A 14,865-nucleotide genomic window follows, 5' to 3' on the forward strand; every position below is an offset into this window, starting at 1 on the left:
ACTGAATCAAAAATTCTAGGCGAATTCAGTGAGTTCCCAATATGACATGCTTGTATGAATGTGCTATTAAATATATAGAAACATTTGAAGGAACGGAATCTAAGTATCACGTTGAATTCTGTAGGTTCCCAATAGGATTTGCATGTAATCAGGTTGTTATTCAAGATAGAGCAACGATTTAACGAACTGAAACACTGTTTCTTTGTGAATTCAGTTAGTTCCCAGTAGCAGCCTCTTGTAATATGTGTACTTTTAAAGATTTATCAAAAATTGTTGAGCCGAATCTCTGTAACTCTGTGAATTCAGTTAGTTCCTAGAAGGCCGCAATAGTAATAAGTGGACAGTTCGGGATATAGAAAAATTTTCAGGAATTGAATCAAAATTTCTAGGCGAATTCAGTGAGTTCCCAATGGGACATGCTTGTTTGAGTGTGCTTTTCAATATATAGCCACATTTTAAGGAATGGAATCTAAGTATCATGGTGAATTCTGTAGGTACCCATAGGATTCGCATGTAATAAGCTTGTTATTCAAGATAGAGCAACGTTTTAACTAACTAAAACACTGTTTCTTTGTGAATTCAGTTAGTTCCCAGTAGCAGGCTCTTGTAAGATGTGTACATTAAAGATTTATCAAAATATGGTGAGCCGAATCTCAGTAACTTGGTGAATTCAGTTAGTTCCCAATAGGACGCAGTAGTAATAAGTGTACTCTGTTCGGGATATAGAAAAATTATCACGAATGGAATCAAAATTTCTAGTTGAATTCAGTGAATTCCCAATGGGAAGTGCTTGTATGAGTGTGCTTTTCAAGGTATAGCAACATTTTAAGGAACGGAATCTAAGTATCACGTTGAATTCTGTAGGTTCCCATTAGGATTCGCATGTAAAAAGGATGTTATTCAAGATAGAGCAACGTTCTAACGACAGAAACAATGTTTCTTTGTGAATTTATTTAGTTCCCAGTAGCAGGCTCTTGTAGTATGTGTACTCTTAAAGATTTATCAAAATTTCATGAGCTGAATCTCAGTAAATGGTGAATATAGGTAATTCCTAGTAGGCCGCAATAGTAATAAGTGGACTGTTCGGGATATAGAAAAAATTTCACGAATTGAATCAAAATTTCTAGGCGAATTCAGTGAGTTCCCAATATGACATGCTTGTATGAATGTGCGATTAAATATATAGAAATATTTTAAGGAACGGAATCTAAGTATCACGTTGAATTCAGTAGGTTCCCAATAGGATTTGCATGTAATCCGGTTGTTATTCAAGATAGAGCAACGATTTAACGAACTGAAACACTGTTTCTTTGTGAATTCAGTTAGTTCCCAGTAGCAGGCTCTTGTAATATGTGTAGTTTGAAAGATTCATCAAAATTTGGTAAGCCGAATCTCTGTAATTTTGTGAATTCAGTTAGTTCCCAGTAGCAGGCTCTTGTAATATATGTAGTTTGAAAGATTCATCAAAATTTGGTGAGCCGAATCTCTGTAACTTTGTGAATTCAGTTAGTTCCTAGAAGGCCGCAATAGTAATAAGTGGACTGTTCGGGATATAGAAAAATTTTCAGGAATTGAATCAAAATTTCTAGGCGAATTCAGTGTGTTCCCAATGGGACATGCTTGTTTGAGTGTGCTTTTCAATATATAGCAACATTTTCAGGAACGATTTCTAACTATCATGGTGAATTCATTAGGTTCCCAATAGGATTCGCATGTAATAAGCTTGTTATTCAAGATAGAGCAATGTTTTAACGAACTGAAACACTGTTTCTTTGTGAATTCAGTTAGTTCCCAGTAGCAGGCTCTTGTAATATGTGTACTTTTAAAGATTTATCAAAATATGGTGAGCCGAATCTGAGTAACTTGGTGAATTCAGTTAGTTCCCAATAGGGCGCAGTAGTAATAAGTGTACTCTGTTCGGGATATAGAAAAATTTTCACGAATGGAATCAAAATTTCTAGTTGAATTCAGTGAGTTCCCAATGGGAAATGCTTGTATGAGTGTGCTTTTCAAGGTATAGCAACATTTTAAAGAACGGAATCTAAGTATCACGTTGAATTCAGTAGGTTCCCAGTAGGATTCGCGTTTAAAAGGTTGTTATGAAGATAGAGCAACGTTCTAACGACAGAAACACTGTTTATTTGTGAATTCAGCTAGTTCCCAGTAGCAGGCCCTTGTAATATGTGTACTTTCAAAGATTTATCAAAATTTCATGAGCAGCATCTCAGTAACTTGGTGAATTATGTAGGTTCCTAGTAAGCCGCAATAGTAATAAGTGGACTGTTCTGGATATAGAAAAATTTTCATGAATTGAATCATAATTTCAAGTCGAATTCAGTGAGTTCCCAAGGGGACATGCTTCTATGAGTGTTTTTTACAATATATAGCAACATTTTAAAGAACGGCATCTAGGTATCATGCTGAATTCTGTAGGTTTCCAATAGGATTCGCATGTAATAAGATTGTTATTCGATATAGAGCAACGTTTTAACGAACTGACACTGTTTCTTTGAGAGTTCAGTTAGTTCCCAGTAGCAGGCTCTTGTAATATGTGTACTTTTAAAGATATTTCAAAATTTGGTGATCCGAATCTCAGTAACTTGGTGAATTCAGTTAGTTCCCAATAGGCCGCAGTAGTAGTAAGTGGAGTGTTCGGGATATAGAAAAATTTTCACCATTTTAATCAAAATTTCTAGTCGAATTCAGTGAGTTCCCAATGGACATGCTTGTAAGAGTGTGCTTTTCAATATGTAGCAACATATTACGGAACGGAATCTAAGTATCACTTTGAATTCAGTAGGTTTCCAGTAGGATTCGCATGTAATAAGATTGTTATTCGATATAGAGCAACGTTTTAACGAACTGACACTGTTTCTTTGAGAGTTCAGTTAGTTCCCAGTAGCAGGCTCTTGTAATATGTGTACTTTTAAAGATTTATCAAAATTTGGTAAGCCGAATCTCAGTAACTTGGTGAATTCAGTTGGTTCCCAATAGGCCGCAGTAGTAGTAAGTGGAGTGTTCGGGATATAGAAAAATTTTCACCATTTTAATCAAAATTTCTAGTCGAATTCAGTGAGTTCCCAGCGGACATGCTTGTAAGAGTGTGCTTTTCAATATATAGCAACATTTTATGGAACGGAATCTAAGTATCACTTTGAATTTGGTAGGTTCCCAATAGGATTCGCATGTAATAAGCTTTTTATTCGAGATAGAGCAACGTTTTAATGAACTGACACTGTTTCTTTGAGAATTCAGTTAGTTCCCAGTAGCAGGCTCTTGTAGTATGTGTACTCTTAAAGATTTATCAAAATTTCATGAGCTGAATCTCAGTAAATGGTGAATACAGGTAATTCCTTGTAGGCCGCAATAGTAATAAGTGGACTGTTCGGGATATAGAAAACAATTTCACGAACTGAATCAAAAATTCTAGGCGAATTCAGTGAGTTCCCAATATGACATGCTTGTATGAATGTGCTATTAAATATATAGCAACATTTTAAGGAACGGAATCTAAGTATCACGTTGAATTCTGTAGGTTCCCAATAGGATTTGCATGTAATCAGGTTGTTATTCAAGATAGAGCAACGATTTAACGAACTGAAACACTGTTTCTTTGTGAATTCAGTTAGTTCCCAGTAGCAGCCTCTTGTAATATGTGTACTTTTAAAGATTTATCAAAAATTGTTGAGCCGAATCTCTGTAACTCTGTGAATTCAGTTAGTTCCTAGAAGGCCGCAATAGTAATAAGTGGACAGTTCGGGATATAGAAAAATTTTCAGGAATTGAATCAAAATTTCTAGGCGAATTCAGTGAGTTCCCAATGGGACATGCTTGTTTGAGTGTGATTTTCAATATATAGCCACATTTTAAGGAATGGAATCTAAGTATCATGGTGAATTCTGTAGGTACCCATAGGATTCGCATGTAATAAGCTTGTTATTCAAGATAGAGCAACGTTTTAACTAACTAAAACACTGTTTCTTTGTGAATTCAGTTAGTTCCCAGTAGCAGGCTCTTGTAGTATGTGTACTCTTAAAGATTTATCAAAATTTCATGAGCTGAATCTCAGTAAATGGTGAATACAGGTAATTCCTAGTAGGCCGCAATAGTAATAAGTGGACTGTTCGGGATATAGAAAAAATTTCACGAATTGAATCAAAATTTCTAGGCGAATTCAGTGAGTTCCCAATATGACATGCTTGTATGAATGTGCTATTAAATATATAGAAATATTTTAAGGAACGGAATCTAAGTATCACGTTGAATTCAGTAGGTTCCCAATAGGATTTGCATGTAATCAGGTTGTTATTCAAGATAGAGCAACGATTTAACGAACTGAAACACTGTTTCTTTGTGAATTCAGTTAGTTCCCAGTAGCAGGCTCTTGTAATATGTGTACTTTTAAAGATTTATCAAAAATTGGGGAGCCGAATCTCTGTAACTTTGTGAATTCAGTTAGTTCCTAGAAGGCCGCAATAGTAATAAGTGGACAGTTCGGGATATAGAAAAATTTTCAGGAATTGAATCAAAATTTCTAGGCGAATTCAGTGAGTTCCCAATGGCACATGCTTATTTGAGTGTGCTTTTCAATATATAGCCACATTTTAAGGAACGGAATCTAAGTATCATGGTGAATTCTGTAGGTACCCAATATGATTCGCATGTAATAAGCTTGTTATTCGAGATAGAGCAACGTTTTAACGAACTGAAACACTGTTTCTTTGTGAATTCAGTTAGTTCCCAGTAGTAGGCTCTTGTAAGATGTGTACTTTAAAGATTTATCAAAATGTTGTGAGCCGAATCACAGTAACTTGGTGAATTCAGTTAGTTCACAATAGGCCGCAGTAGTAATAAGTGTACTGTTCGGGATATAGAAAAATTTTCACGAATGGAATCAAAATTTCTAGTTATTTCAGTGAGTTCCCAATGGGAAATGCTTGTATGAGTGTGCTTTTCAAGGTATAGCAACATTTTAAAGAACGTAATCTAAGTATCACGTTGAATTCAGTAGGTTCCCAGTAGGATTCGCATGTAAAAAGGTTGTTATTGAAGATAGAGCAACATTCTAACGACAGAAACACTGTTTCTTTGTATATTCAATTAGTTCCCAGTAGCAGGCCCTTGTAATATGTTTACTTTTAAAGATTTATCAAAATTTTGTGAGTAGCATCTCAGTAACTTGGTGAATTATGTTAGTTAATAGTAAGCCGCAATAATAATAAGTAGACTGTTCTGGATATAGAAAAATTTTCATGAATTGATTCATAATTTGTAGTCGAATTCAGTGAGTTCCCAAGGGGACATGCTTCTATGAGTGTTTTTTATAATATATAGCAACATTTTAAAGAACAAAATCTAAGTAACATGGTTAAATCAGTAGGTTCCCAATAGAATTCGCATGTAATAAGCTTGTTATTCGATATAGAGCAACGTTTTAACGAATTGACACTGTTTCTTTGTGAATTCAGTTAGTTCCCAGTAGCAGCCTCTTGTAATATGTGTACTTTTAAAGATTTATCAAAATTTGGTGAGCCGAATCTCTGTAACATTGTGAATTCAGTTAGTTCCTAGTAGGACGCAATAGTAATAAGTGGACTGTTCGGGATATAGAAAAATTTTCAGGAATTGAATCAAAATTTCTAGGCGTATTCAGTGAGTTCCCAATGGGACATGCTTGTTTGAGTGTGCTTTTCAATATATAGCAACATTTTAAGGAATGGAATCTAAGTATCCTGGTGAATTCAGTAGGTTCCCAATAGGATTCTCATGTAATAGGCTTGTCTTTTAAGATAGAGCAATGTTTTAACGAACTGAAACACTGTTTCTTTGTGAATTCAGTTAGTTCCCAGTAGCAGGCTCTTGTAAGATGTGTACATTAAAGATTTATCAAAATATGGTGAGCCGAATCTCAGTAACTTGGTGAATTCAGTTAGTTCCCAATAGGCCGCAGTAGTAATAAGTGTACTGTTCGGGATATTGAAAAATTTTCAAGAATGGAATCAAAATTTCTAGCTGAATTCAGTGAGTTCCCAATGGGACAGGCTTGTATGAGTGTGCTTTTCAAGGTATAGCAACATTTTAAGGAACGGAATCTAAGTATCACGTTGAATTCTGTAGGTTCCCAGTAGGATTCGCACGTAAAAAGATTGTTATTCAAGATAGAGCAACGTTCTAACGACAGAAACAATGTTTCTTTGTGAATTGAATTAGTTCCCAGGAGCAGGCTCTTGTAGTATGTGTACTTTTAGAGATATCTCAAAATTTGTTGAGGCCAATCTCAGTAACTTGGTGAATTCAGTTAGTTCCTAGTAAGCCGCAATAGTAATAAGTGGACTGTTCTGGATATAGAAAAATTTTCACGAATGGAATCAAAATTTCTAGGCGAATTCAGTGAGTTCCCAATGGGACATGCCAGTGTCAGTGTGCTTTTCAATATATAGCAACATTTTCAGGAACGGAATCTAAGTATCACGTTGAATTCACTAGGTTCCCAATAGGAATCGCATGTAATCAGGTTGTTATTCAAGATAGAGCAAAGTTTTAACTAACTGAAACACTGTTTATTTGTGAATTAAGTTAGTTCCCAGTAGCCCCCTCTTGTAATATGTGTACTTTTAAAGATTTATCAAAATTTGGTGAGCCGAATCTCTGTAACTTTGTGAATTCAGTTAGTTCCTAGTAGGAGGCAATAGTAATAAGTGGACAGTTCAGGATATAGAAAATTTTTCAGGAATAGAATCAAAATTTCTAGGCGAATTCAGTGTGTTCCCAAAGGGACATGCTTGTATGAGTGTTTTTTACAATATATAGCAACATTTTAAGGAACAAAATCTAAGTATGATGGTTAAATCAGTAGATTCCCAGTAGGATTCGCATGTAATAATCTTGTTATTCGATATAGAGCAACGTTTTAAAGAACTGACACTGTTTCTTGGTGAATTCAGTTAGTTCCCAGTAGCAGCCTCTTGTAATATGTGTAGTTTGAAAGATTCATCAAAATTTGGTGAGCCGAATCTCTGTAACTTTGAGAATTCAGTTAGTTCCGGTAAGTCGCAATAGTAATAAGTGGACTGTTCGGGATATAGAAAAATTTTCAGGAATTGAATCAAAATTTCTAGGCGAATTCAGTGAGTTCCCAATGGGACATGCTTGTTTGAGTGTGCTTTTCAATATATAGCAACATTTTAAGGAACGATATCTAACTATCATGGTGAATTCAGTAGGTTCCCAATAGGTTTGGATGTAATAAGCTTGTTATTCAAGATAGAGCAACGTTTTAACGAACTGAAACACTGTTTCTTTGTGAATTCAGTTAGTTCCCAGTAGCAGGCTCTTGTAATATGTGTACTTTTAAAGATTTATCAAAATATGGTGAGCCGAATCTGAGTAATTTGGTGAATTCAGTAAGAACCCTATAGGGCGCAGTAGTAATAAGTGTACTCTGTTCGGGATATAGAAAAATTTTCACGAATGGAATCAAAATTTCTAGATGAATTCAGTGAGTTCCCAATGGGAAATGCTTGTATGAGTGTGCTTTTCAAGGTATAGCAACATTTTAAAGAACAGAATCTAAGTATCACGTTGAATTCAGTAGGTTCCCAGTAGGATTCACATGTAAAAAGGTTGTTATTGAAGATAGAGCAACGTTCTAACGACAGAAACACTGTTTCTTTGTGAATTCAGTTAGTTCCCAGTAGCAGGCCCTTGTAACATGTGTACTTTTAAAGATTTATCAAAATTTCGTGAGCAGCATCTCAGTAACTTGGTGAATTATGTAGGTTCCTAGTAAGCCGAAATAGTAATAAATGGACTGTTCTGGATATAGAAAAATTTTCATGAATTGAATCATAATTTCAAGTCGAATTCGGTGAGTTCCCAAGGGCACATGCTTCTATGAGTGTTTTTTACAATATATAGCAACATTTTAAAGAACGGCATCTAGTTATCATGCTGAATTCTGTAGGTTTCCAGTAGGATTCGCATGTAATAAGATTGTTATTCGATATAGAGCAACGTTTTAACGAACTGACACTGTTTCTTTGAGAGTTCAGTTAGTTCCCAGTAGCAGGCTCTTGTAATATGTGTACTTTTAAAGATTTATCAAAATTTGGTAAGCCGAATCTCAGTAACTTGGTGAATTCAGTTGGTTCCCAATAGGCCGCAGTAGTAGTAAGTGGAGTGTTCGGGATATAGAAAAATTTTCACCATTTTAATCAAAATTTCTAGTCGAATTCAGTGAGTTCCCAGCGGACATGCTTGTAAGAGTGTGCTTTTCAATATATAGCAACATTTTATGGAACAGAATCTAAGTATCACTTTGAATTTGGTAGGTTCCCAATAGGATTCGCATGTAATAAGCTTTTTATTCGAGATAGAGCAACGTTTTAATGAACTGACACTGTTTCTTTGAGAATTCAGTTAGTTCCCAGTAGCAGGCTCTTGTAGTATGTGTACTCTTAAAGATTTATCAAAATTTCATGAGCTGAATCTCAGTAAATGGTGAATACAGGTAATTCCTTGTAGGCCGCAATAGTAATAAGTGGACTGTTCGGGATATAGAAAACAATTTCACGAACTGAATCAAAAATTCTAGGCGAATTCAGTGAGTTCCCAATATGACATGCTTGTATGAATGTGCTATTAAATATATAGAAACATTTGAAGGAACGGAATCTAAGTATCACGTTGAATTCTGTAGGTTCCCAATAGGATTTGCATGTAATCAGGTTGTTATTCAAGATAGAGCAACGATTTAACGAACTGAAACACTGTTTCTTTGTGAATTCAGTTAGTTCCCAGTAGCAGCCTCTTGTAATATGTGTACTTTTAAAGATTTATCAAAAATTGTTGAGCCGAATCTCTGTAACTCTGTGAATTCAGTTAGTTCCTAGAAGGCCGCAATAGTAATAAGTGGACAGTTCGGGATATAGAAAAATTTTCAGGAATTGAATCAAAATTTCTAGGCGAATTCAGTGAGTTCCCAATGGGACATGCTTGTTTGAGTGTGCTTTTCAATATATAGCCACATTTTAAGGAATGGAATCTAAGTATCATGGTGAATTCTGTAGGTACCCATAGGATTCGCATGTAATAAGCTTGTTATTCAAGATAGAGCAACGTTTTAACTAACTAAAACACTGTTTCTTTGTGAATTCAGTTATTTCCCAGTAGCAGGCTCTTGTAAGATGTGTACATTAAAGATTTATCAAAATATGGTGAGCCGAATCTCAGTAACTTGGTGAATTCAGTTAGTTCCCAATAGGACGCAGTAGTAATAAGTGTACTCTGTTCGGGATATAGAAAAATTATCACGAATGGAATCAAAATTTCTAGTTGAATTCAGTGAATTCCCAATGGGAAGTGCTTGTATGAGTGTGCTTTTCAAGGTATAGCAACATTTTAAGGAACGGAATCTAAGTATCACGTTGAATTCTGTAGGTTCCCATTTGGATTCGCATGTAAAAAGGATGTTATTCAAGATAGAGCAACGTTCTAACGACAGAAACAATGTTTCTTTGTGAATTTATTTAGTTCCCAGTAGCAGGCTCTTGTAGTATGTGTACTCTTAAAGATTTATCAAAATTTCATGAGCTGAATCTCAGTAAATGGTGAATATAAGTAATTCCTAGTAGGCCGCAATAGTAATAAGTGGACTGTTCGGGATATAGAAAAAATTTCACGAATTGAATCAAAATTTCTAGGCGAATTCAGTGAGTTCCCAATATGACATGCTTGTATGAATGTGCGATTAAATATATAGAAACATTTTAAGGAACGGAATCTAAGTATCACGTTGAATTCAGTAGGTTCCCAATAGGATTTGCATGTAATCCGGTTGTTATTCAAGATAGAGCAACGATTTAACGAACTGAAACACTGTTTCTTTGTGAATATAGTTAGTTCCCAGTAGCAGGCTCTTGTAATATGTGTAGTTTGAAAGATTCATCAAAATTTGGTAAGCCGAATCTCTGTAATTTTGTGAATTCAGTTAGTTCCCAGTAGCAGGCTCTTGTAATATATGTAGTTTGAAAGATTCATCAAAATTTGGTGAGCCGAATCTCTGTAACTTTGTGAATTCAGTTAGTTCCTAGAAGGCCTCAATAGTAATAAGTGGACTGTTCGGGATATAGAAAAATTTTCAGGAATTGAATCAAAATTTCTAGGCGAATTCAGTGTGTTCCCAATGGGACATGCTTGTTTGAGTGTGCTTTTCAATATATAGCAACATTTTCAGGAACGATTTCTAACTATCATGGTGAATTCATTAGGTTCCCAATAGGATTCGCATGTAATAAGCTTGTTATTCAAGATAGAGCAATGTTTTAACGAACTGAAACACTGTTTCTTTGTGAATTCAGTTAGTTCCCAGTAGCAGGCTCTTGTAATATGTGTACTTTTAAAGATTTATCAAAATATGGTGAGCCGAATCTGAGTAACTTGGTGAATTCAGTTAGTTCCCAATAGGGCGCAGTAGTAATAAGTGTACTCTGTTCGGGATATAGAAAAATTTTCACGAATGGAATCAAAATTTCTAGTTGAATTCAGTGAGTTCCCAATGGGAAATGCTTGTATGAGTGTGCTTTTCAAGGTATAGCAACATTTTAAAGAACGGAATCTAAGTATCACGTTGAATTCAGTAGGTTCCCAGTAGGATTCGCGTTTAAAAGGTTGTTATGAAGATAGAGCAACGTTCTAACGACAGAAACACTGTTTATTTGTGAATTCAGCTAGTTCCCAGTAGCAGGCCCTTGTAATATGTGTACTTTCAAAGATTTATCAAAATTTCATGAGCAGCATCTCAGTAACTTGGTGAATTATGTAGGTTCCTAGTAAGCCGCAATAGTAATAAGTGGACTGTTCTGGATATAGAAAAATTTTCATGAATTGAATCATAATTTCAAGTCGAATTCAGTGAGTTCCCAAGGGGACATGCTTCTATGAGTGTTTTTTACAATATATAGCAACATTTTAAAGAACGGCATCTAGGTATCATGCTGAATTCTGTAGGTTTCCAATAGGATTCGCATGTAATAAGATTGTTATTCGATATAGAGCAACGTTTTAACGAACTGACACTGTTTCTTTGAGAGTTCAGTTAGTTCCCAGTAGCAGGCTCTTGTAATATGTGTACTTTTAAAGATATTTCAAAATTTGGTGATCCGAATCTCAGTAACTTGGTGAATTCAGTTAGTTCCCAATAGGCCGCAGTAGTAGTAAGTGGAGTGTTCGGGATATAGAAAAATTTTCACCATTTTAATCAAAATTTCTAGTCGAATTCAGTGAGTTCCCAATGGACATGCTTGTAAGAGTGTGCTTTTCAATATGTAGCAACATATTACGGAACGGAATCTAAGTATCACTTTGAATTCAGTAGGTTCCCAATAGGATTCGCATGTAATAAGCTTTTTATTCGAGGTAGAGCAACGTTTTAACGAACTGAAACACTGTTTCTTTGAGAATTCAGTTAGTTCCCAGTAGCAGGCTCTTGTAGTATGTGTACTCTTAAAGATTTATCAAAATTTCATGAGCTGAATCTCAGTAAATGGTGAATACAGGTAATTCCTAGTAGGCCGCAATAGTAATAAGTGGACTGTTCGGGATATAGAAAAAATTTCACGAATTGAATCAAAATTTCTAGGCGAATTCAGTGAGTTCCCAATATGACATGCTTGTATGAATGTGCTATTAAATATATAGAAATATTTTAAGGAACGGAATCTAAGTATCACGTTGAATTCAGTAGGTTCCCAATAGGATTTGCATGTAATCAGGTTGTTATTCAAGATAGAGCAACGATTTAACGAACTGAAACACTGTTTCTTTGTGAATTCAGTTAGTTCCCAGTAGCAGGCTCTTGTAATATGTGTACTTTTAAAGATTTATCAAAAATTGGGGAGCCGAATCTCAGTAACTTTGTGAATTCAGTTAGTTCCTACAAGGCCGCAATAGTAATAAGTGGACAGTTCGGGATATAGAAAAATTTTCAGGAATTGAATCAAAATTTCTAGGCGAATTCAGTGAGTTCCCAATGGCACATGCTTGTTTGAGTGTGCTTTTCAATATATAGCCACATTTTAAGGAACGGAATCTAAGTATCATGGTGAATTCTGTAGGTACCCAATATGATTCGCATGTAATAAGCTTGTTATTCGAGATAGAGCAACGTTTTAACGAACTGAAACACTGTTTCTTTGTGAATTCAGTTAGTTCCCAGTAGTAGGCTCTTGTAAGATGTGTACTTTAAAGATTTATCAAAATGTTGTGAGCCGAATCACAGTAACTTGGTGAATTCAGTTAGTTCACAATAGGCCGCAGTAGTAATAAGTGTACTGTTCGGGATATAGAAAAATTTTCACGAATGGAATCAAAATTTCTAGTTATTTCAGTGAGTTCCCAATGGGAAATGCTTGTATGAGTGTGCTTTTCAAGGTATAGCAACATTTTAAAGAACGTAATCTAAGTATCACGTTGAATTCAGTAGGTTCCCAGTAGGATTCGCATGTAAAAAGGTTGTTATTGAAGATAGAGCAACATTCTAACGACAGAAACACTGTTTCTTTGTATATTCAATTAGTTCCCAGTAGCAGGCCCTTGTAATATGTTTACTTTTAAAGATTTATCAAAATTTTGTGAGTAGCATCTCAGTAACTTGGTGAATTATGTTAGTTAATAGTAAGCCGCAATAATAATAAGTAGACTGTTCTAGATATAGAAAAATTTTCATGAATTGATTCATAATTTGTAGTCGAATTCAGTGAGTTCCCAAGGGGACATGCTTCTATGAGTGTTTTTTATAATATATAGCAACATTTTAAAGAACAAAATCTAAGTAACATGGTTAAATCAGTAGGTTCCCAATAGAATTCGCATGTAATAAGCTTGTTATTCGATATAGAGCAACGTTTTAACGAATTGACACTGTTTCTTTGTGAATTCAGTTAGTTCCCAGTAGCAGCCTCTTGTAATATGTGTACTTTTAAAGATTTATCAAAATTTGGTGAGCCGAATCTCTGTAACATTGTGAATTCAGTTAGTTCCTAGTAGGACGCAATAGTAATAAGTGGACTGTTCGGGATATAGAAAAATTTTCAGGAATTGAATCAAAATTTCTAGGCGTATTCAGTGAGTTCCCAATGGGACATGCTTGTTTGAGTGTGCTTTTCAATATATAGCAACATTTTAAGGAATGGAATCTAAGTATCCTGGTGAATTCAGTAGGTTCCCAATAGGATTCTCATGTAATAGGCTTGTCTTTTAAGATAGAGCAATGTTTTAACGAACTGAAACACTGTTTCTTTGTGAATTCAGTTAGTTCCCAGTAGCAGGCTCTTGTAAGATGTGTACATTAAAGATTTATCAAAATATGGTGAGCCGAATCTCAGTAACTTGGTGAATTCAGTTAGTTCCCAATAGGCCGCAGTAGTAATAAGTGTACTGTTCGGGATATTGAAAAATTTTCAAGAATGGAATCAAAATTTCTAGCTGAATTCAGTGAGTTCCCAATGGGACAGGCTTGTATGAGTGTGCTTTTCAAGGTATAGCAACATTTTAAGGAACGGAATCTAAGTATCACGTTGAATTCTGTAGGTTCCCAGTAGGATTCGCACGTAAAAAGATTGTTATTCAAGATAGAGCAACGTTCTAACGACAGAAACAATGTTTCTTTGTGAATTGAATTAGTTCCCAGGAGCAGGCTCTTGTAGTATGTGTACTTTTAGAGATATCTCAAAATTTGTTGAGGCCAATCTCAGTAACTTGGTGAATTCAGTTAGTTCCTAGTAAGCCGCAATAGTAATAAGTGGACTGTTCTGGATATAGAAAAATTTTCACGAATGGAATCAAAATTTCTAGGCGAATTCAGTGAGTTCCCAATGGGACATGCCAGTGTCAGTGTGCTTTTCAATATATAGCAACATTTTCAGGAACGGAATCTAAGTATCACGTTGAATTCACTAGGTTCCCAATAGGAATCGCATGTAATCAGGTTGTTATTCAAGATAGAGCAAAGTTTTAACTAACTGAAACACTGTTTATTTGTGAATTAAGTTAGTTCCCAGTAGCCCCCTCTTGTAATATGTGTACTTTTAAAGATTTATCAAAATTTGGTGAGCCGAATCTCTGTAACTTTGTGAATTCAGTTAGTTCCTAGTAGGAGGCAATAGTAATAAGTGGACAGTTCAGGATATAGAAAATTTTTCAGGAATAGAATCAAAATTTCTAGGCGAATTCAGTGTGTTCCCAAAGGGACATGCTTGTATGAGTGTTTTTTACAATATATAGCAACATTTTAAGGAACAAAATCTAAGTATGATGGTTAAATCAGTAGATTCCCAGTAGGATTCGCATGTAATAATCTTGTTATTCGATATAGAGCAACGTTTTAAAGAACTGACACTGTTTCTTGGTGAATTCAGTTAGTTCCCAGTAGCAGCCTCTTGTAATATGTGTAGTTTGAAAGATTCATCAAAATTTGGTGAGCCGAATCTCTGTAACTTTGAGAATTCAGTTAGTTCCTGTAAGTCGCAATAGTAATAAGTGGACTGTTCGGGATATAGAAAAATTTTCAGGAATTGAATCAAAATTTCTAGGCGAATTCAGTGAGTTTCCAATGGGACATGCTTGTTTGAGTGTGCTTTTCAATATATAGCAACATTTTAAGGAACGGAATCTAAATATCATGGTGAATTCAGTAGGTTCCCAATAGGTTTGGATGTAATAAGCTTGTTATTCAAGATAGAGCAACGTTTTAACGAACTGAAACACTGTTTCTTTGTGAATTCAGTTAGTTCCCAGTAGCAGGCTCTTGTAATATGTGTACTTTTAAAGATTTATCAAAATATGGTGAGCCGAATCTGAGTAATTTGG

The sequence above is a fragment of the Rattus norvegicus genome, chromosome 17 (assembly GCF_021556685.1).
Source record: "Rattus norvegicus strain SHRSP/BbbUtx chromosome 17, alternate assembly SHRSP_T2T, whole genome shotgun sequence".
Classification (NCBI taxonomy): Eukaryota; Metazoa; Chordata; class Mammalia; order Rodentia; family Muridae; genus Rattus; species Rattus norvegicus.